This window comes from Equus caballus, chromosome 23, assembly GCF_041296265.1.
Source record: "Equus caballus isolate H_3958 breed thoroughbred chromosome 23, TB-T2T, whole genome shotgun sequence".
Lineage (NCBI taxonomy): Eukaryota > Metazoa > Chordata > Mammalia > Perissodactyla > Equidae > Equus > Equus caballus.
The window spans coordinates 15,082,672-15,102,858 of record NC_091706.1 but is presented as its reverse complement, the minus strand read 5'-3'; the positions used below and the strand labels follow the sequence as shown (position 1 = coordinate 15,102,858).

Genomic DNA, 20,187 nt, shown 5'->3' with positions numbered 1-20,187 from the left:
AGGGGAGAGAAGGGGATGAAGGAGACGAGGGAGAGAATGAGAGAGAGGGCGAGGAAGAGACAGAGCGAGAGAGAGACCGAGAGAGAGGAGGGAAAGGCCTTGCCTTCTCTGCCACCAGCAGGTTCTAGGAGTTGCTGTCAAGTCCCACCTCTGCTAACTGGAAGGATCTCTGAGTCACAGAATGTGAACTGGACTGAACTAAGTTTTAAAATATAAATGACTAAAAAGTGACTAGACGTCTCTGAGCTCTCTGGCTTCCTGGCTATCCTGTAGATAGTGGTGTAACAACGCAAAATGAATAGTAGTACCTGGAACATTAAAACCGACCCACATTGTGCAGCCCTGAATTGGGCCTCCCAGTCAAACCTATGATGACAAGGGATAAAATTCACAGCCAAGTACTTCTCATGTGGCCATAGTATGCTTTTAAAGCAATTTTTCTTTCAGAAATGACTACCTTTTTTCAAAGACCTTGTTAGAGGTTCAACTCAGAGTAGTCCAGACGTAAGACAACAGCCAATCAATTATTATGAGTCCTCACACATAGTATTTGTTCAATAAATATTTGTTGAGTGGGTGAATTCATAAGTGGTCCATAAAAGAATAGAAAATATCTATTTTTTGAAGTTTAGTTGTTACAGTAAGTTCTCAATAACTATTGTAATTCATTACCCAGATGTTCAAATGCAGAAATGCCAGTAATTTGTGTTTTCATATTTAGCCATTAAAGAATTTCTCTAACTTTCTATTTCAGAAAAGCTTATGCTTAGATGTTCATCTTAAAACAATCTTCCAGGCGTATGTGTATATGTTTTTTAAAAAGCTACTAAGCTTTTTATCTTCCAAGGAATACAAGAGAGAGTCTGGGTTTTCGAATCAGACAAACCTGGACTCAAATCACAGCTCTCTTATGGTGTAGCTGTGGCCTTGGTAGAAAACCTAACTTCTCAGAGTCTTGGTAGTCTCAGCTGTGGAAGGAAGGGAGGGAGGGAGGAAGAAAGGAAGGAAGAAAGGGAGGGAGGGAGGGAGGGAGGGAGGGAGGAAGAAAGAAGGAACGAAGGGAAGAAGGGAAGAAGGAAGGGAGGAAGGAACGGAGGGAGGGAGAGAAGCAGAAAGTAAGACAGGGAGGAAGGATGGAAATATCCTTTCAGGGTTGGTGTGGGGGAGGGGTAGATTAGAGACAATGTAAGATTATCTAGTATGGTTTCTGGCACAAAGTAGATAGCCAAAAATTGATAATTATGGTTATTACTGTCAGTAACTGCTGATTGAGTCATCATCCCTGAAATAACCACATTTCTTCTGAAAAGATACAATTGCTTTTTGTCTCTGGTCATCGCTCATGTTACCCTCTTTGTTGCAAGGCTGGTCTGAATGACATTGGCGATTGGTAAACTGGTGTCTGTCTCCAAGGGGTGGGTTTCCTCCAGGCCCCTTCATCATGTCACTCGCTTGTTTTTGAGCAATGGTTCAGTGACCCTTCATTGTCCTCAGCAAGAACCTTGCTTTCCCAGAGACGGCTTTCGGAGGGGTGAGGAGTGGGCAAGCAGGCAAGTCCTAACTGCATAGGGTATTGTGAGGATTAAAAATAGTCCTGGAGGGGCTGGCCCCGTGGCGGAGTGGTTAAGTTCGCGCGCTCCGCAGCAGGCGGCCCACTGTCTCGTCAGTTCGAATCCTGGGCGCGGACATGGCACTGCTCATCAAACCACGCTGAGGCAGCGTCCCACATGCCACAACTAGAAGGACCCACAACGAAGAATATACAACTATGTACTGGGGGGCTTTGGGGAGAAAAAGGAAAAAAATAAAATCTTTAAAAAAAAAAATTGTCCTGGAAAACCTGGCACCAAGGTATTCATTCACAGCATCAATGGACAGTAGTAAATGCATCAGTCAGTGTTTTTCCCATGTACTGAGCTGTGGGCCATGCAGCTGGTAACAGCAAGAACTGCCAGGAGGAGCGATTGAGGGTTGTTGCAGATCCTGAAACAAGAAAGTGAAAACCCCAGAGCAAGGCAAGATCCTGAGGGATCCTCTGAAGAGGAGGCCTGACCAGGACAAGGCGAGAGGAAGACCCACACATGCCCATGGCAGGTGCAAAGATGTTTCTCTCAGCCTCCTGGCCTTCTCAGCAATTCCTTAATCATAATTTTTTTTAAAACCCTCTCATTTTACTTCTTGCCCCACATAATTGTTTTCTCATCTATATGTTTATGCTCAAATTAAACTCTAGTAAATCGGTGACAGTTGTCATCGAAAATCCATGTCATCTAGTGCCCAGCAAAGCCGTGTAACTCAGGTCTTTGCGAAAACAATGGAGAACTGTGTCAGATGGTGTCGGACAAGGTGACCTGGGTGCCATGGCCATCACCTGATGGCTCATGCCAACACTTCCGCACCCAGAGTTCAGGTGTTTTACTTTGGGTCCCTCCAGAAGAGGACACTGAGGTAAAGATTCAAGTGTGAGCAGTTTGTTTAGGAGGTGAGAGCAGGATATACTGGCCGGGAGCAGGGAATTCACTCAGGGGAGTCCAGCACAGAGAGTGTGTGATTAAATCAGCTTGCACTGGGGACCCCAGGAGCTTAACCCCACGGGGGGACTCTGGGAGCCAGTGTAGAGCCCCGCCTGAGGGACAAGGAGCTGAGGAATTCGTACACCAACTCCGCGGGTCATCATTTGACAGCCGCTCCCGGGGGACTGTAATTCCTCAGCACTACTGATGTGAAGGTCACCATATTTCCAATCTTATTTTAAATGAAGTGAAGCTTGGGTACAAGTACAGTGAAAGCGAGGAGAAAGAGGGTGACAGGCCGGGACGGATCGAAACAAGGGTGTCAGAAGGCCCTCGAGCCAGCCTCGCTCCTGCGGAAGCACGTGCACACCTCTCCCCCGGGGCCCCCCGCCTGCCCGGCCCTGAGGCACCCTAGCAGGAGTCCCCACAGCTGCTCGGGGCGCGTTTCTTCATCACAGGAAACCAGCTTCCATAATGGAGAAAATCTTCCGAAAGATTTTGGCATGGAACTCTTAGACGTTTATTTTTAATTTTCTAGATCAAAATCTAAATTACAATGCTTAGGCACGTAGAGAATATACATCAGCAAAGTGTGTGAGCGCCTGTATGTGCTTAGAAACACACCCCTCCTTTCTTAGGACGCGAGATGGAGCAGAGATCTTGCCTGTAGAAATTAACCACCTAAAGTTCAAATTCCGCCCCAGACCAGCATTTCGTTCTCCCGGCTGTCACGCCGCGTGCTCTGACCCGGACGTGACTCAGTCTCCCTAGACGCGCGGTCTTCCGGTCCATCGACCTCCCGGCCCCGCCCTCAGGGCGGCCGGACTCCTGGGAGCCGAGCGTCTGGCCACCACCCAGGGAACAGTCACTTCCTCGAGTACTTGTGGCCCCGAGGAGCACGGGGGAGCCGCCCAAAATGCGTTCCTTTCTTCGCAGGTCTAGCTTTTTTCTGGCAAACCTGAAATACATAAAAATTTAAAATCAGTTTCCCCTTTGAGAAGAGAAAACGAGTGATTTGTTGCAATTATGGGCATTGTCTTGCTGCCTAGAGGAGCAAGAAAAATCCCTCTCTCCACCTACACTGAACCGTGCGGCGGGGGCTTTGGCTGCGCATTAAGTTTGAAATAAGGAAAAACCCTGAGCTCACATAAGGCATCCTTTCTTCTCTGATTTGCTCCACCTGTCTCTTGTGTGGAGAAATTCAGTATCACCACGAAGAGGCAAGGGCTCCAGCGGGCCACTGTCCCTGGTGGAGAGCTGGGACTGAGCCCAGGGCGGATGGGTCATCTTAGTTCAGGTGCGGTGCTGAGCCGGGGCACAGGTCTTACTAGAATGGCAAGATTGCTCCCCAAAATAATGTCACTTAGTCTTAAGGGGAGTGCCATTGACCTGTCTTTGACGGCAGAATTCTTGAACCCTCTCCGGTATACACACACACACACACACACACACACACACACACACACGAGAGAAAGATACAGACAGACAGAGACAGAGACACAGAGAGACACAGAGAGACAGCCGTGTCCTGCAAGCCTGGAGTTCCTCAGCTTTGGCTTCAAGCTGGAAGAGAAGATTTTTCGGGGAGAAAGCTTGTAGATAAATCATCAAACTGTTTGGGAATTTCAGCACTTTGAAAAATGAGAATGTGTGGAGGAATTTTTTTCTGTGCTGTGTTTCAGTCCTTTTTTTTTCATTTTCCATGACTCAAAAAGAGATTGCCCCTTTACAAGGTCAAGCGTTTTATGCATTTAGTTTCATGTCAGATTGTTAAGGAGAAATGTAAAATTTTGGGTTTCGTGTATGTCCTGGATTTAAAGAAACACAGATGGATTCCACACACTCTTGAAACTGACGTTGCTAGCAAAAAAATTAGTCATCATGACTTGGGCCTTAAAACAGCAGGTTGGGAAAAAAGCTTTCCCTTGTGAACACAGAGTTCATTATTGACTGAAGATCCCCACATAAGTGGTTCAAAATTTTCCCACTGTCACTGAAATAGTAAGTTGTGCAAAGATGCGCAGAAGACTGGATATTTGTTTTTCATCCTAAAATATGCACTCTTTGCCACTTTTGGCCTTAAATGGAGTTTCTACCCTCTCTCATTCTCTGTTTCTCTTGTGTTCGCTACAGCAATGATGTGACTGTCATACTGTTTTGACCATCTGTGCCCTCGAATAGTTATTGTATTGAGTATTTGCTCATTCCATACCCTTTCTTCTAGTACCCCCATGTCTTAATACGCATTTCTTAAAATATGTTTTCTTTATCCAAACACCTAGAAAATGATGAGAAATGCATGGAGAGAGGCAGTCACTTACCTTAGAGGTCATTTTGGTTACTCCATCACAAGGCTATGTGGAAAATCTTTTCCTTATCACTCAGTCTCTTACACCATGGAGTCAACTCTTATTGCTTCTAGAGAGTTCTGCAAAGAAAGAGGATATTGCAAAAGAGGAGGTAGAAAATAAGAGGTGATGGAGTCTCAAGGTTGGCAGGCTTGACGAGATTGTCTGGCCCCATCCCTGCATCCAACACTTTCATCTGTCTACAACTCGCCTGGTTTTGCCTCAATGTGCATGTTTCAGCACAGAGGACTCTCCAGTCTTACACTGCATTATCAGGCAGTTCAGACTGAAACGCAGCAGCTGAGGAATCGTTCTCCTTAGATTCTGTTTAGTTACCATCGACATGATCTCAGATTCTTAGGGAATAAGTTTAACCCCACTGGACATCACAAATTTACCTGTTGGTGATATTATTGTCAGTCTGTCCCTGGGGCCCTAAGCTAGACACAGACAGAGCGGCTCAAGTTGGTCCACTGATGTGTTCCACCACCTGGGTTAGTGCTTGGCACATATTAGTCATTCAATAAACACCTGTGGAAACACCTCTGGTCATCTCAGAGGGCTCCACCTGTTTGGGGATGGCTGCTCATGTTCCCTGTGTTTTTTCCTCCCCTGGACAGAACCATCACAGGAGCCTCTGGAGCTCTTCCGGGACCTGGTTAAGCGTCTCTCTCCACCTGGCTGATGACCTTCCGGTGATTGCCTCCTTTCCTCCTCCTTTCTCCTTCTCTTTTCACCTTCACCTCGTCTTTCCCTTCCCTTTCCACTCCTCTTCCTCTTTGTTCTTTTTCTCTGGTAGATGATAGATAGACAGATAGACCAATGAGTAGATAGGTGATAGATAGAAAAACAGACAGAAGATGGCTAGATCATTAAAGAATGGCCCCTCTGGCCATGCCTCTCAGTCATGGGGCATTGGAGCTGCTGGTGGTGAGATACCAAGGAGGTCAGCTGAGCACCATGTGGCCCCATTGTTGCCGGACCCCGGTCCACAGGTCAGTTGACCTCTTAGATTCTTACATCCACCCCAGGGAATTTTGGTTCAGAAATTCTCTGTTGGATCTCAGGAGCTACATTTTTAAAAGAAAAAATTTCTGGGGCCAGCCCAGTGGCTCAGCAGTTAAGTTCACACACTCCACTTCAGTGGCTCACTGATTCGGATCCCGGGTGCAGACCTATGCACTGCTTATCAAGCCATGCTGTGGCAGGCGTCCCACATATAAAGTAGAAGAAGATGGGCAGGGATGTTAGCTCAGAGCCAATCTTCCTCAAAAAACAAAACAAACAAAAATTTCCCCGGAGATTCTTGTTCACAGCCAGCTTCACATTGACCTAACCCATGTGAGCCCTGAAAGTGTTTTATCAAATATAAGCCTGGCCTTCCCCTGCACAACAGAAGGGATACCCACTGCCAGGATTCACGTTTGTGCAAAGTAAAGTGGATACCTAATGACACAGGATGCCTTAAACAACCTGAAAGAGGAAGGCCGAAAATCTAGCTTAGCTAAAATTTTGACATTAGCTCAGCTCTGGAGCCACGCACCTATTGCCTGTAGGGCCTGGGCAGCTCCCATGGTTGAGAGGAGCTGAAAACAAGACCCTTGGCCCCATACCAAGGGGGCAGCCACCATTCATCAACTGATGCCAGGCAGGAGTATGGGCCCAATGTTGCTAAACCTTCCTGATTTTAAAGAAGAAGAAATCTAAATGTTTACATGAAATTGCCCAGCTTTCTGATGTTGGCAATTATTGCATTAAAAAAAATAAACCTGACTTGTTTCTGGATTCAGCTTCAGCCTGGTGATTTGCTACCTTTGGCTTAGACTGCCCGTGCTGAATAAGTTATTCTGAGAATTATACTTCTTTACTTTAAGTTGTAAACATTTATCAAGCATTATATCAGTTAGGATGAAGTTCAGCTACTAGTAATATAAACCTAAAATGACAGTGGCTTAAAAATGATAGAGGTGTGTTTTTCTCTCACATTAAAAATGTCCAGGGGTAGATGGCCCAGCAGTACAGTCGGAGCTACATGACTGACCCGTCTTCCTGCACTTTCTTGTTCCTGCTCACCAACCTTGGCACAGGGCTTACATCTTCAAGGTTGACTCATGGTCACAAGATGGCTGCTAGCACGTCAACCATCACGTTTGAATTCTGAACAGAAAGACAAAGGAATGGGAGAAGGAGGATCGGCTCTCAGTTGAGTAAGCCCCTTTTAAAGAATTGTCCTGGAAGTCCTGTCCAAAACCCTCCACTTGCACATTCATCACTTTTATGTGGAAGGGAGAATGGGAGACATGGTTTTTAAACTAAGCATAATGACATACCCAACGTGGGTCTGTTCTTAAGAAGAAGGGGCCATTGACACTGGTTATGCAGTCAGCATTCTGTCCCACACACGTCCAGTATGATCCAGAAGACTGAACCTCAAAGGTGAATAATCGAGTGTCCTTATCCTCAGAAACAAGTCAAGTGGGAGAGTAGCCGCACCGTGTTGTAGTTAGTCGTGTATGTACATCTGAGTGTCATACTGACCATGTAAACCAAGTGCTACGGGGACACAAAGGAGGGGACGAACTTGTGGAGGTGACATCCAGCAAGTCTAGCTCTTAAGCAATGACCCCATAGCCGGGGAGAAGTCGTCCCAGTCACTTACTTGCCCGCGGATCTCATTTCTTGATACGCCCTAGAAAGATGCCCTGGAGGGCTTTGAAGAAACGTTAAAACTCGGCCTGGTGGAGAAGGAAGGAAAGGGTTTTCAAAGCAGGGAGAATGACTAAAGAAAAGTGTGACATCTCATGTTCGTGGACGTAGGAGCCCAGGTAAGGAAGGACGGGGGCCGGTTCTACATCAGTTACTCAACACACCTCATAAACATACCTCATCAACACACTTCATAAATCGCAGAATACGAGCATTTTTAAAAACAATCTTTACGCAGAAGGAAATAGGAATATTGTGGATGTCCAGATGATGACTCCGAGCTTTCCCATTTAAGCAATCACGTCTGACTCATTTCTGCGTCACTAGTACTTGGCAAAGAATAAGATCTTAACATATGTTTGGTGAAGCAATGTTTTCCCTACTTGGGGACAAAGATAGTCTTTTCTGTTTATAATGAATGAGGCTGCATGAATTCCAGAAGGTGCTGGTAGTTATCTTGGGACGTGGAGGGGCATTTTAAGAAGCAGTCAAAATACGAGAGCAAGGCAGCCCAAAGTCTAAGATAAAACAATTCCTGGTGATATTACCAAACAGTGGAACTGAAATTATCCTGAAGTCAGAATATATCTGTAGCCAACAAATTCTCTTGATCACTTTCAGTTTTATTATTACGTACTTCAAACCTGCAGACAAGAATAGAAAATTATATGACAAATATCAGTGTATCTACAACACGGCATTTTAAAACTGACATATTCCCATCTGCGTTTTTTAAAGAAACCATGTTAAAGATGCTGTTGAAGCTCTTTTGTGCACCATGTGATCCAATGTCCTAAACTGCCATTACTATTCCCCTGTTGTTGGTTATGGTAAGACCAAGCCCTGTAAGAAAGAGACACAAAGCTTCAGGGCTTTCAAGAATATCTACCTTTATGTCTTTGTCACTTAGCCCCAGTGCAAGCATCCCAGACAGGAGGGCCAGCGCTGTTCCACAGGTCTTTCAGGGAGCACAGCTCCTCCCTTCCTGTAACTCCGTCATCACCTGCATGGTTGAAGCTAGGTCACTGCTGCTCCCAGCTCCAGCTTCCAGCTGGTCGGAAGGGAAAGAGTCTGGAAGGGACACACCCATGTCTTAAGATGCACACCCATATATAGACACATCCCTTTCCCTTGTGTTCCACTGGAGAGAACTTAGTCACACGGTCACACAGAATGTCACAGGACATGGGGAAATATTGGCTAGCTGAGCTACCACATGCCTAGCTGGGTCTCTGAGATAATGGAGAAAGAGAAGAGTGGATCTGGTAGAAAACCAGCAGCCTCCTACAGGCCATGCTTTGATACCATTACCATCTGCACCTGCGTACCCAAACACGACAAGGGAAAAGGGGAAACTAGAGTAAGCCTCCCAAACCGGGGCACGCCACAGAAGTAACAGTGAATGCAGGCAAGCTTCCTCCTCTGTCCAGAGGGGGAACTTCTAGCTGTCGGTGTTTGATGCGCACCCTTTATTAGGACAAGGGACATTCTTCTCAGGGCTACTTTGCTACGTGCTTTTAGTTTTCAATCACGAATGATGGAGGACTTCTATTTTATGCTTTTGGGGCCTCTATTGAGACGATCACATGATCTTTCTCCTTTAGTTTGTTAACAGTATGTATCGCATTGAGAGATTGTCTAGTATTGAGGCAGTCTTATAGTGACAGGATAAGCCTGACTTTGTCATTGGATATTTTTGATCACTGCTGAATTCCATTTCCTGCATTTTAGTTAGGATTTTTGCATTCATGATTATAAGTGAGATTGGTCTATAATTATCTTTTCTCATACCATTCTGTCTAGTTTGCATATGAAAGTTCTATTAGCCTGATAAAATTACGTGGGTAGCCGACCTTTTTAGATCTAGACTCTGAAAAGATTTGTATGGGGGATGTTTGTTCCTTGAAGTTTCTATATACTTGCCAGTTGGAGGGTAGTATTCCAATTCCTGATACAGTTTCTTGAGTTGAATCAAGTAGTTTACTTTAAATATTCTTTTAAAAAAATGTATTTGCATTTAAGGCTATAAATTTGCCTCTGGGTGTGATTTTTGCTCCATTCCACAAGTCCTGATATATATGATTGTCATTCACAATTGTCGTTCACAATTCTGTGATTTTTCCCTCTCATCCGTGTGGTAGGTTGAGTAATGGCCCCCAGAAGACACCCGTGTCCTGATCGCCGGAGCCTGAGAATGTGACCTTATATGCAAACAAAGGCTTTGTAGATATGACTGAGCTAAGGATGTCAAGATGGGGATTTATGCTGGAGATCTGGATGGGCTCTAAATGCGATCCCATGTATCTTCATACTATGAAGGCAGAGAGAGATTTCACACTGACAGAAGAGGAGGCAGCCATGGGACCGCAGAAGCAGAGCCTGGGGCGATGCAGGCTTGGAACGTCCTGAGCCGCCAGAAGATGCAAGGAACAAATTCTCCCTGGCGCTCCCAGAGGAGCACAGCCCGGGCAACGCTTTGATCTCAACCCCGTGATACCAAACTTTTGGTCAGACTTTTGGTCTCCAGAACTGTGGGAAAATATTCTGCTGTGTGAAGCCCCCGAGTGTGTGGGGATTGTGACAGCAGCCACAGGAAACTAATACACCCGTGAACCATTTGGAAGCACATTTCTAAGTTTCCCAATATATGTTTGTCCGTTTTTTATTCTCATTTTTGTTGATTTCTGTTCTAATTGCTTTTACTTAGAAAACAATTATTCTTATGAAATTGGTTATTTGAAATTTGCAGACAATTCCTTTGTGACCTATACATAGTAAATTTTTATAAATACTCCCTGTGTACTTGAAAATAATATATAGTCTTCATTTAGGGGTTATGGAATTGTCTCTATATTTATTAGAACAAAGTTTTTATTTTCCTGTTCATATCTTCTATATCCTTACCAATTGAAGTCTGCTCAACCAATCATTTTTGATATATATTAAACTACCCCAGTGGGTTTATGGATTAGTCAAATTTTCCTTGTAATTATAGCAACTTTTGCTTTTCGAATTTTGAGGCTACATTGTTAGACGCATACAATTTCATGACTTCTATGTTTCCTCCCCCTAATGCCTTGAGGCCCTGGTTCCATGCCCTGTCCCATATCAGGTGAGGGTGAACTGACTCGGATCCTGGTCAAAAGGCTGTGCCTTTACCCTTTCTCCTCTAGTCTTACAGATCTGTAGTCTCAAATCCCATCCACGCCCTCGTGTAAAACATGGGGCTGGCCTCTAATTCCTTCACTTTTTCTTTTTTTTTTTTTCAGCATATAGTAATGCTGCCTAGGCCAAATTCCTGACCAATGCTGCTTTCTCCTGGACCTGGGGCATTTTGTATTATTTTGTGTGTGTTTGTGGTCTTTAGATATATTTATGTGGGGTTTTTTTTGTTTTTTGAGGAAGATTGGCCCTGAGCTAACATCTGTGTCCATCTTCCTCTACTTTATATGTGGGATGCCACCTCAGCCTGGCTTGATAAGCAGTGCACAGATCTGCGCCTGGGATCCAAACTGGTGAACCCCAGGCCACCAAAGCAGAGCACGTGAACCCAACCATTATGCCACTGGGCCGGCCCCTATTTAGGTGGTTTTTGAGCCTCAACTATGATTTTTTCTCATCTATTTTTCAGAAGCGTTTGGAGGAATGCCCAGAGCCACCTTGCCTAGAAGTATTCCTGTATGTTTAAACAGGTTGAATAGGGTGTTATTTGCTACTAACAGACATATGTCATTCTTTCCACTTTATAGATCAGAAACCTGAGGCAGAGAAGCCAAATGACCGTCCCAAGACCACATAGCTCACAAGCAAAGGATCCAGAAATTGGGTTTAAGTCAACTGGCTGCAAAGTCTAGGTTCTTTTCCTTTTACTATCCTGCTTCCAAAAGAACATTTCTGAAGTTTTAAAAAGAATAGGCTTTTTCCCCAACTTGGGCCTGCACAGCTTTGACCCATTCCCCACCAGCCCCTTCTGCCTCCTCCCCTCTCTATGCCTGTGATCCTAGCTTGTTTCATTGACAGCAACACCAAAGCCGGATTGAACTGATGTTGCCATCTTGGGGTTTCTCTATAGTTCTTACTTTGCTGGCTTTGCTTGGATCACACGTCTCCTGCGTGCCTGCCTTGGAGAGGACGTGGGCTCACTGTGATTCCTGCCTCCTCCATGCCAACCAACCATCCGGAAAATGGACCCCAGCAAGCAGAGTGGGTCTCTTGAAAATCAGCTCCTCTGTGATGTCTGCATCTCCTCTTGTAAGTGTGACCATATACCCTTCATCATCAGAGAAAATTAACACTCTCATCCACCTTGTTCTCCATCATTACTCTGCTCCCAGCCTCAACATTCAGCCGATTACAGTCATTTCAAAGGAATACATTTCCATTTTCTGATCCTTTTGTTTAATGTAACTGTCCCAAAATTTGGACCAGGCCATGCTCTTTCTTTTCCTTCCTCTTTGCTCTTTTCCTCCCGATGAGCTAGAGAAGAAGCTGCTGTGTACTCTTTTTCCCTTTGCTATTGGTCAGATGGTATTTACCACATTGGCTGAATGAGCAGGAAGTATCGCATACCTGAAGAAATCTTCCAGTTGTCATAGCGTGCAGTCAGCAGATACGACGACACAAATAAAGTTAAAATTAAATCAGCTCCAGGAATGTGCTTTCCAGTGTGTATAAATAGCTCTTTCAAGAATGAACTTTCTCCCGACTTAAAGTTTAAAAAGCCATAGTAATGTATTTTGTCAAACAGACTATTGACAGTGACTCCTGGGTGGAGAACTGAGCGAGTGTGCGGTAACCCTGCATAAGCAGGATCAAAGCACGTTTGTAATGAAATGAGGCATCGTGGCAATTTAATCATGAAGCGGGTTTCTCAGAGATCCTCCCAGGAGCCCTTATTTCATGGGATGAGCCCTGAACTGACAGGTCGGGGGCGTAGCAGACTCCTCTCACCACAGCTGCACGTTCTCTCCCCCTCAGCTGTCCCCTACGCCAGTGACTATGGTGTGACCGCTTCTGTGCAGGCTCTCACCAACTTCCTGCAGGTGCTGACATGGCACTTACACAAAGGTGAGGGACATGGTGGGGCCCTGCTAGGTGCTTAGATGTGCAAAGCCTGCGTGGAAGGTGAGGCCCCACAGGCTTGTGGAGGAGCCAGTGGACAGCTGCTGCCCCCTTCTTTCTCCTAGAGCAGTGCTCCCAGACACCCTTCACCCAGCTCTTGGAGCCACCCCCTGGGATCAGGCCACCAGATCCAGGACACCCTGGGCACTGCCTCTCCATCTGTCTGTGGCAGGCCCTGCCCTTCACACTGGCTCCCTGGATAATAATCCCCAGTGGAAAGCTTGCACTTAAGCCTTTGCTTAGGCCCTGATTTCTGGGAAACCCAGGCAAAACATAACAGCTCAAAAACATCCACACCTGGGAAATGCCAGGTCCCCTACGCCATCGTACGGTGGCCACGATGCCCGTCAGCTTCTTACAGGTCCAGAGGAATCCTGCACCTAAGCAAACAAAGAAACAAACAAAAACCTGCTAACTGCTTATCTTTCTTATACAAATTACCAAAATCATTTCACCAGGAACCTCCTTTGGAAAACAGCTCTTCAAAACTGAGTGCAAGCAGCACAGCTCGGGATATGCAAATACAGAATTTACTGTATGTACACTGAGGATTTAGGGCTGTTTCCAGGAGTCTATGTACGTGAGTGCTGTCGTGGGTGGAATGTTGGCCCCCAAAGATATCTCCATGTCCTAACCCCTGGGACCTGTGAACGTGAACTTACTTGGGAAAAGGGTCTTCATTGAGGGAACTAAGTTGAGCATCTTGAGATGAGAAAATCGTCTTGGATTAGCTTGGTTGGCTCTAAATCCAAACACAAATGTTCTTGTAGGAGAAAGAAGAGATGTCTCCAGCTGCGAGGAGAAGGCCCTGCGAGCGCGGAGGCAGAGGCAGAGGCCAGATTTACACAGCCATGGGCCTGAAACCACCAGAATCTCAAAGAGGCAAGGACAGGTTCCCTTCCAGAGTCCTTGGACAGAGTGCGACCCTGCCAACACCTTGATTTTGGACTTTTGGCCTTTCAAACTGTGAAAGGACAAATGTCTGTTGTCTCCAGCTGCCCCATGTGTGCTGGTTTGCTAGGACAGCCATGGGAAAGTAACGCAGCTGCCAGCGTGCCTAGGGAAAAAGACACATGCAAGGGAACTTCTTTGTCACCTAGACACATAAATCTGGAGTGGGCCAAGTGCCGGGGAGGTCTCCTTGGGGATCCATCTCACACAGAGAGATTTTGAAGACCACGTGCCACCTGAGGGTGAAGCAGAAGGGAGGAGAGGCGTGGCAGAGAACGCCAGCGCCTGGGAGACTCAGCTCTGTCTGACCAGCGCTCGAGCACTGCACACATCCATTCAAAGTCCCGGCTCTTGGTTTGCCTCATTTGTAAAAGGGTTTCAGTGGTTGCTGAGCTCCCCTCCAGCTCCAAAGTTCTGGTATCACCCACAGGAGTCCTTAAACAACTCGCCCAGTGCCTTTTAAATGGTTGTAATGTACAAAGCAAGGAAAGAGCGAAGAGGAGAAGGGAGGGGAGGGAATAAGCGGCTGTTCAAATTATTAGGGACATGCTTAACACACAAAAACTGATTCAACTTTAGGCTCATCCCAGTATAAACACCCAGGCAAGGCGTCCTCCTTTTCTTCTCCACTTTGAGTGACTTACACTTGGGAGGACTGTGAGGCCTACAGGTGCTTTTGCAAATTTGGGTAACAGTGGTTGAGCTGTCCTTAGGATATTTAGACCTCACCTGTGAGTTACCTTCCAGAGTTTCACTTCCTTGACCTATTTCAGAAGGAAAACGTGAGCAGCAGCTTTTATTGCAAACCCTTTTGTAAACACAAATTTTCTGAAGTTTCTGCAAAGCTGTGACTTCCATCATCTCTTTGGTCTTTTCTGGCTGGGTCTTTGAGGTCCTGAGCGTTCTTGGGGAGGTGGGACGGCTCAAACTCTGTAATGCAGAGGCTCACTCACCATCCACATTCCCTTGGAAGTTCCAAAGTTTCTTTTCAGTGTTGCTTTCCAAATAGTGTGACCCATGAGTGTTTCAAGAAAGTCAAGCTGGATTTTTTCCCATAGGTTGAATTATATTTTAAAAAATCACTAGATTCATTCACTACTTAAAGGTTCCGTAACAAATTAGCAGGTAGTTTTCTACTTTTGAAAACCATGTCTCTGGGGGCCGCTTCCCCGTCTTGGAGTGAGTTTGCACGCAATGGGGCGCCCGCCCCCTCGTCAAGCTGTTCCTGCCTATTGCACAGCTCCGTGATGCCTATGTCCTGCCCCACCAGCCTGTCAGGGGTGGTAGAGGGGCCTCTGCAGGACGACCTCCAGGCTGCAGGAAGCAGCAGAGAGATTCTTGAAAAAGTGCCAGATGGAAAACACAGTGACAGCTTTGGAATCTTTCCAGGGCCCAGAAAACAAGCACTGCAGAAACAGTCATTTCGTCACAGGGACTTGAGGAAAGAAAAAAGAAGTTACTAATGTCTCTCCGATCTCTCCCCAGAGTCTGAAGTAAACAGACAGAAAAGAGCATATATTTCACACAGACATTTGCACCGGACATTTGTAGGATGTTAGAATGATGGTCTTCGTGGAGTGAAGAAAGCCCTGAACAAGAAACTAGGGGCTTGAATTGCAGTCCTGACACAGCCGCACGCAAGCAAGCCCTTGGCTGCTGGAAGCCTGAATTCTTCCTCTGCAGAAGGGAGGGCAGTACCCGCTTGTCCAGGCTCCTGTGAGGACCAAATAAGGTTGGCTGAAATAAACATAGTTTGTAAAAACGGTATCTGTCACACACACCTGAAATATCCTTAGGAAAGGTCTCAGAGGGCACTTTCCCAAAAGGGACATCCAAGCATTCTCAGATGGTTCTGTAGTTTTCTACAAAGTAGGAAAGTATCTTTGATGTTCAGGTTCTTTTTTTCCTTTTTTGAAAAAACAAGTCAATTGTGAGATTCCTCACCTTGTGAGGTAGTCAAAGATGTGTGCACACTGTGGCCACCTGAGTATGTGTGACTGCAGATGGTCACTGGAATAATTTGCAGTTAAGGGACCTGTGGTGATCTCACGGTGTTATACCCAAAAATAGGGTACTCAACTTGAGTGACTAAACCAGAACTAAAAACACTCTAATTTCCGCATTCTCCTGGTGATTTAAATCTTATAAGCCTATGAAGGCCATCACTTTTCCCCTCACCCCTTATCTTCTTGGAAAAATATCTTCTCAAGTGGAGCAAAGAAGCTGGACAGATTTTCCCATAGAAATATGCATAATTATGGGCCTCTGTTCTTGTGCAAGAACTTGGCATCAAACAGACCATTGATACACCACAGAAATTAAGATCCCACAGCTCCAAATCACTATACTTATCTCAACGAGGAACATTATGTTCCAAGTGGTGGACTGTCAGAACTGGAAGAGATCTTTTTTTTTTTTAAGAAATAAAAAACAATTTTATTTTTTATAAATGGTATTATTATCTACATAGGAAACCAAAAGTATCTACATATATATTAGTACATTTAACAAGTATATGTAGCATGTTTAGTGGATGGTAAGTCAATTTAGAAAATCAATTTATTTTTAATTTTTAATACCAGCCACAAACTGTTAGAAATACTTCATGGACTGCGTCTCTGCCAGGCCCATCAGCTGAGGAGACTGAGCTCTCCCTTGTCTCCGAGTAAGTCGGGTGTTCATGGCGAGAGCTTCCGGTTTGAGGGGCAGGAATACTACAAAGGGTGGGACTTTGGACTCCGACAGACTCAGTTGAAGTCCTGGCCTCCCCAGTCACCACTAAAGTGAATGTCGGTTTTCTCACTTATAATATGGAGGTGATGATGACAACTCTCAATATGGCTACCTGGCTCAAATAATACAAGCAAAGGTGGTCTACAACGAGAAACCCTTTAGAGTTGGACCACTGCTGCTAACTGAGTCAATGAGAGCCGCCTGCGTCTCGGCTCTTCCACTCACCCCTGAATGACCTTGCGCCTCTCCAGGCCTCAGCTTCTTCTTCTAAGTAGGGCTCATATCAGTGTCTACTTCACGGGGCGGTAGTGAAGATGACATGAGCTACTACAAGGAAAGCTCCTAGAATAGTGCCTGGCACATGGCACGTGCTAACTCTTACTAAATTTTCATGTCTGCCCAGAAGAAAGCTGTCTAAAAAAAGAGGGGATCCCAAAGGTGACCCAGGCCAACCTCTATGTCAGGGAAGAAAACTGAAGCCCGAAGTATTTCCTCTGGTCACATGGCTGGGTCACTAGGAGCTCCTGGCTCCCAACTCACTATTTTTCCCATATACTGCTCTGCTTTGTGAATAAAAGTCTATAAGAAGACTATGCTATCCCCACTGGCTACCCAAAGGGGTCACAAATCCCATAAAACTGTACTTTTTATAGATAAGGAAATGTAACTCAGAAAGTGTAAGAAGATTGTTTAAAGTTGCACAGCTCTGCACCATCTGAAATTAATAGATATTCATTATGGCCACTGGACCAACCATCAACTAGCTGTGTAAGCTGTAGCTAGCCACTTGGTCTACTTCCTTGATACTCAAATGAGTGGTCTGTGGGTCAGCATCCTCTGGGGGCTTGGTAGAAATGCAGACTGCCACGCCCCTCCCCAGACCTCCTGAACCAGAATCTGCATTCCAAGGTTCCTAGGAGAAGCAGTCCTCTTTTCGCTCATCTATAAAGGAGGCCAAGGAATGAGATGTTCTAGAACTTCCAGCTCTAAATTCTTCTCACTTCTCTATACCTTCAAGTTCGCAATTCTAAAGAAATATTTCAAGGCAAAAATGGTTATGCAGGCCGTCTGCAGGTCAAGGTGAAGGGAAAGTGGACAGGGTGTGTTTCTTTTCATTAGGGATGCTGCTTTCTGGGTGTCGGGAGCTCTCCTAACTCTTTGTTGTTCTGTGTGTGACGCTCGGATCAAATGATTGATGGGGGCCAATAGGAGTCCTGGAGGCCTGGGCGCTTGTCTCATCTCTGCCACCAGAAAAGCTGAGAAAGCTTCCGTGACGGACCCAGGCTCCTCCTCTCTAAAAGGAAAGAACAGACTTTCCCAGTATCTCTCCTTTACACTCAGTCTGTGAAATCAGTTTTTAAAAATTACCTGCTTATCTAACTTACCTGTGATTTATTGGCCTGTGTCTCTAGTAGATTCTTCATCTCTGACCCAGGACTTGGGCTGCCAAGGAGGACAAGGGCTAAGATCTCATAATCACAACCACCAGGATTCCCACAGGCAGGGAGACCTGCGTGATCTTTCCACTTAGTTTATTTCCATTGTCTCGTGTTAAATAATTGACCAACCACATTCATGTTGGTCCTGAACCTACTTAAAAGGGCTACCTTTTCTCTCAGCCTGCTTGTCAACCCCCACTCTTTTACATGGCTGGGGAGCACGCCCCTGAGCCATCTGCCAGTGCCCACCCCGGCTGCACACGTACATGTCCCTGGAGGGTAACTCAAAGGAGACCAAAGTAGTGAGCCCCGGTAAACCTTGTCTTTAGGTGGCTCTGCCTGCTTTCCTCTGGATGTGAGCTGGTTGCTCTGAGGCCCCAGCCCAAGTCCATGGCTGCCGGACATAACACTCCACCTCACGGTTCTCAGGCTCAGCCTTTGCGCACAGAGCAATAGGGAGCTCTTCACAGGCATCAGGCGAAACGTCGATTTTCCATTCTCATAAATGTGGAAGTGTTAAGAGTCTAAAGTTGACTTTAAAAGTGACATGGAGCTACACAGAGCTTTTGTTTGCCAAACACTTGCAAATCATTTTCCCTCCACAAAAGCCTTTAAACTGTCAGCAGCCTGAAAAGCGCTGCCCATAGGCTGTTCCTTCCACCGTCCCTGGGCAGCAATTTACTGTTCGGCAGCCACCAGCCCTGGACCCGGGAAGGCTGTGAATGCTTATGGCCCTCCAGGCAAAAGCTTCCTGGAACTTTCTGGGAGAAGCATAGGCCTTTTCACTCCTTCTATGGCACCGAGACATTTTTGTGAAGGTATTTTTATTTTAAATAAGTGAGCTCAACAATAAATACTGAATGAGGACTCGTGAAGTGCCTCAGAGTGAAGCAGAGATTGAATGACGAAAGAAAGGCCTTTGGTGGAAAAGATTCTGCTTTCTCTTTTTTTCTCCCTCTTTTCTTTTTTTGAGGAGCAAGTACATGGAAGACAGGCATTCAGCCTCTCTTTAAGAACCAGTTCTGTGTGTAAATCACAGTTACATGGGCTGAAAACAGACCACGAAGGCGGCAATGGTGTGGACTTCACTGCCTGTGCCGCTTCCACGTGCAGGAAGGTCATCTTCCTGCCTCTCTCTAATCAAGTCTTTGGGAAGATCAAACTTTGCTGTAAAGACTATCCTGAATTCTTGAGAGAGAAGTGGAATTTATTTTTATTCATAAATGGGCCAAAGAGGCGTGTGATCAAGTTCAGAGGAGGTTAAGGCAGGCTGATGGGCCAGGGGTGCGTCCAGATTCCCCTGACACGTTGCTCTCTGTTTGATGAACACAATATTCTCAGAGGTGCAGGAGGAAAGCAGCACATTGTCTTTCCTCCAGAAAGGGAAACTTAACCCATAGCATTGTAGTGTTTTCATTAAAGCGCGCTTCCAGCGCGCATTCAGCTGAGAAAATGCGCCCCCCTTCCATAACCTCGTCTCCAGGGGCCAAGCAGGATGTGAGTGGAGCTGCCAAGTCCCTTCTGGATCTTTCCTCTCTCTGAGGTTGCTCTCCCAGCTCTCACTGCGTCTGACTCTACAGATGAGAAAACTAAAATGATCTTCAAGAATGAAAAGCTTTTATAGAGTTTTGTGCAACAACGTTGAACGATAGAATAAATATTGTGGCCATAACTAGACTCCATTTTGCTTTTACATTGAATGAGTTGGAAAAAAATAGAAAAAGCAGAATTAAAAAAAAAATCAGGGAAATTTTGCAGATAAGACTGATGGAGAACTTAAGGGACTTCCAGAAATAGATGGACATTAATTTAAAATCTAGCTTTGAGCTGTGTTTCATTCTTTTAAAACTTTGTTTATGCTCCCCTCTTCCCTGCAGTTTTCACTACGGGCAAACGTTTGTAAAAAGCTCAAGTCCCAGAGGATCCCAGACAGCTATAAGATGTCAACTAGGCAGTTTCATTTCCAGAAATCTAAATAAACTCATTTATTTTAAGGCCAGGGAAATGACAATAACATAAAGTAACTGGCTTGCTCTTCATGCTGTATGAGCGAGCACAGACACTCGTGTACACACTCACACAAATACACACAGGCATGTGCACGTCTCATTTAGCCAAAGCTGACCACTCCAAGACAAAATAAGGGCTCCCCAATGACCTGGAAGATCATCAGTTTTACTTGGAGTCGAGAGAAAAAGGAAAAATACAATGACGTCTTAAAGCTGAGGCCGCCATGAAAGAGAAGCTGGGATCAAGCGTTTCCCTCTTCCTCCACACCTAAGCTTGGAGTCTGCCCTATTTCTGCATGTCTGTCTGCTCTAACATGACAACCCGAGAGTTCTTCATGGGGAGGCCCTCTCAGCCTTCCTCAATTTC

General features: G+C 45.6%; 1 long non-coding RNA gene across 1 annotated transcript; it reads right to left on the bottom strand.

Annotated features, from left to right (window-relative positions):
- Window positions 1-3,009: 3,009 nt before the first annotated feature.
- Window positions 3,010-17,287, bottom strand: LOC111770131 (uncharacterized). Its single transcript, XR_002803084.2, has 7 exons — window positions 17,127-17,287; window positions 14,369-15,353; window positions 12,986-13,068; window positions 8,457-8,638; window positions 7,745-8,211; window positions 4,835-4,941; window positions 3,010-3,471 (listed from the first exon to the last, which is right to left on the bottom strand). It is a non-coding gene; the product is annotated as an uncharacterized lncRNA (long non-coding RNA).
- Between the last annotated feature and the right edge of the window lie 2,900 nt (window positions 17,288-20,187).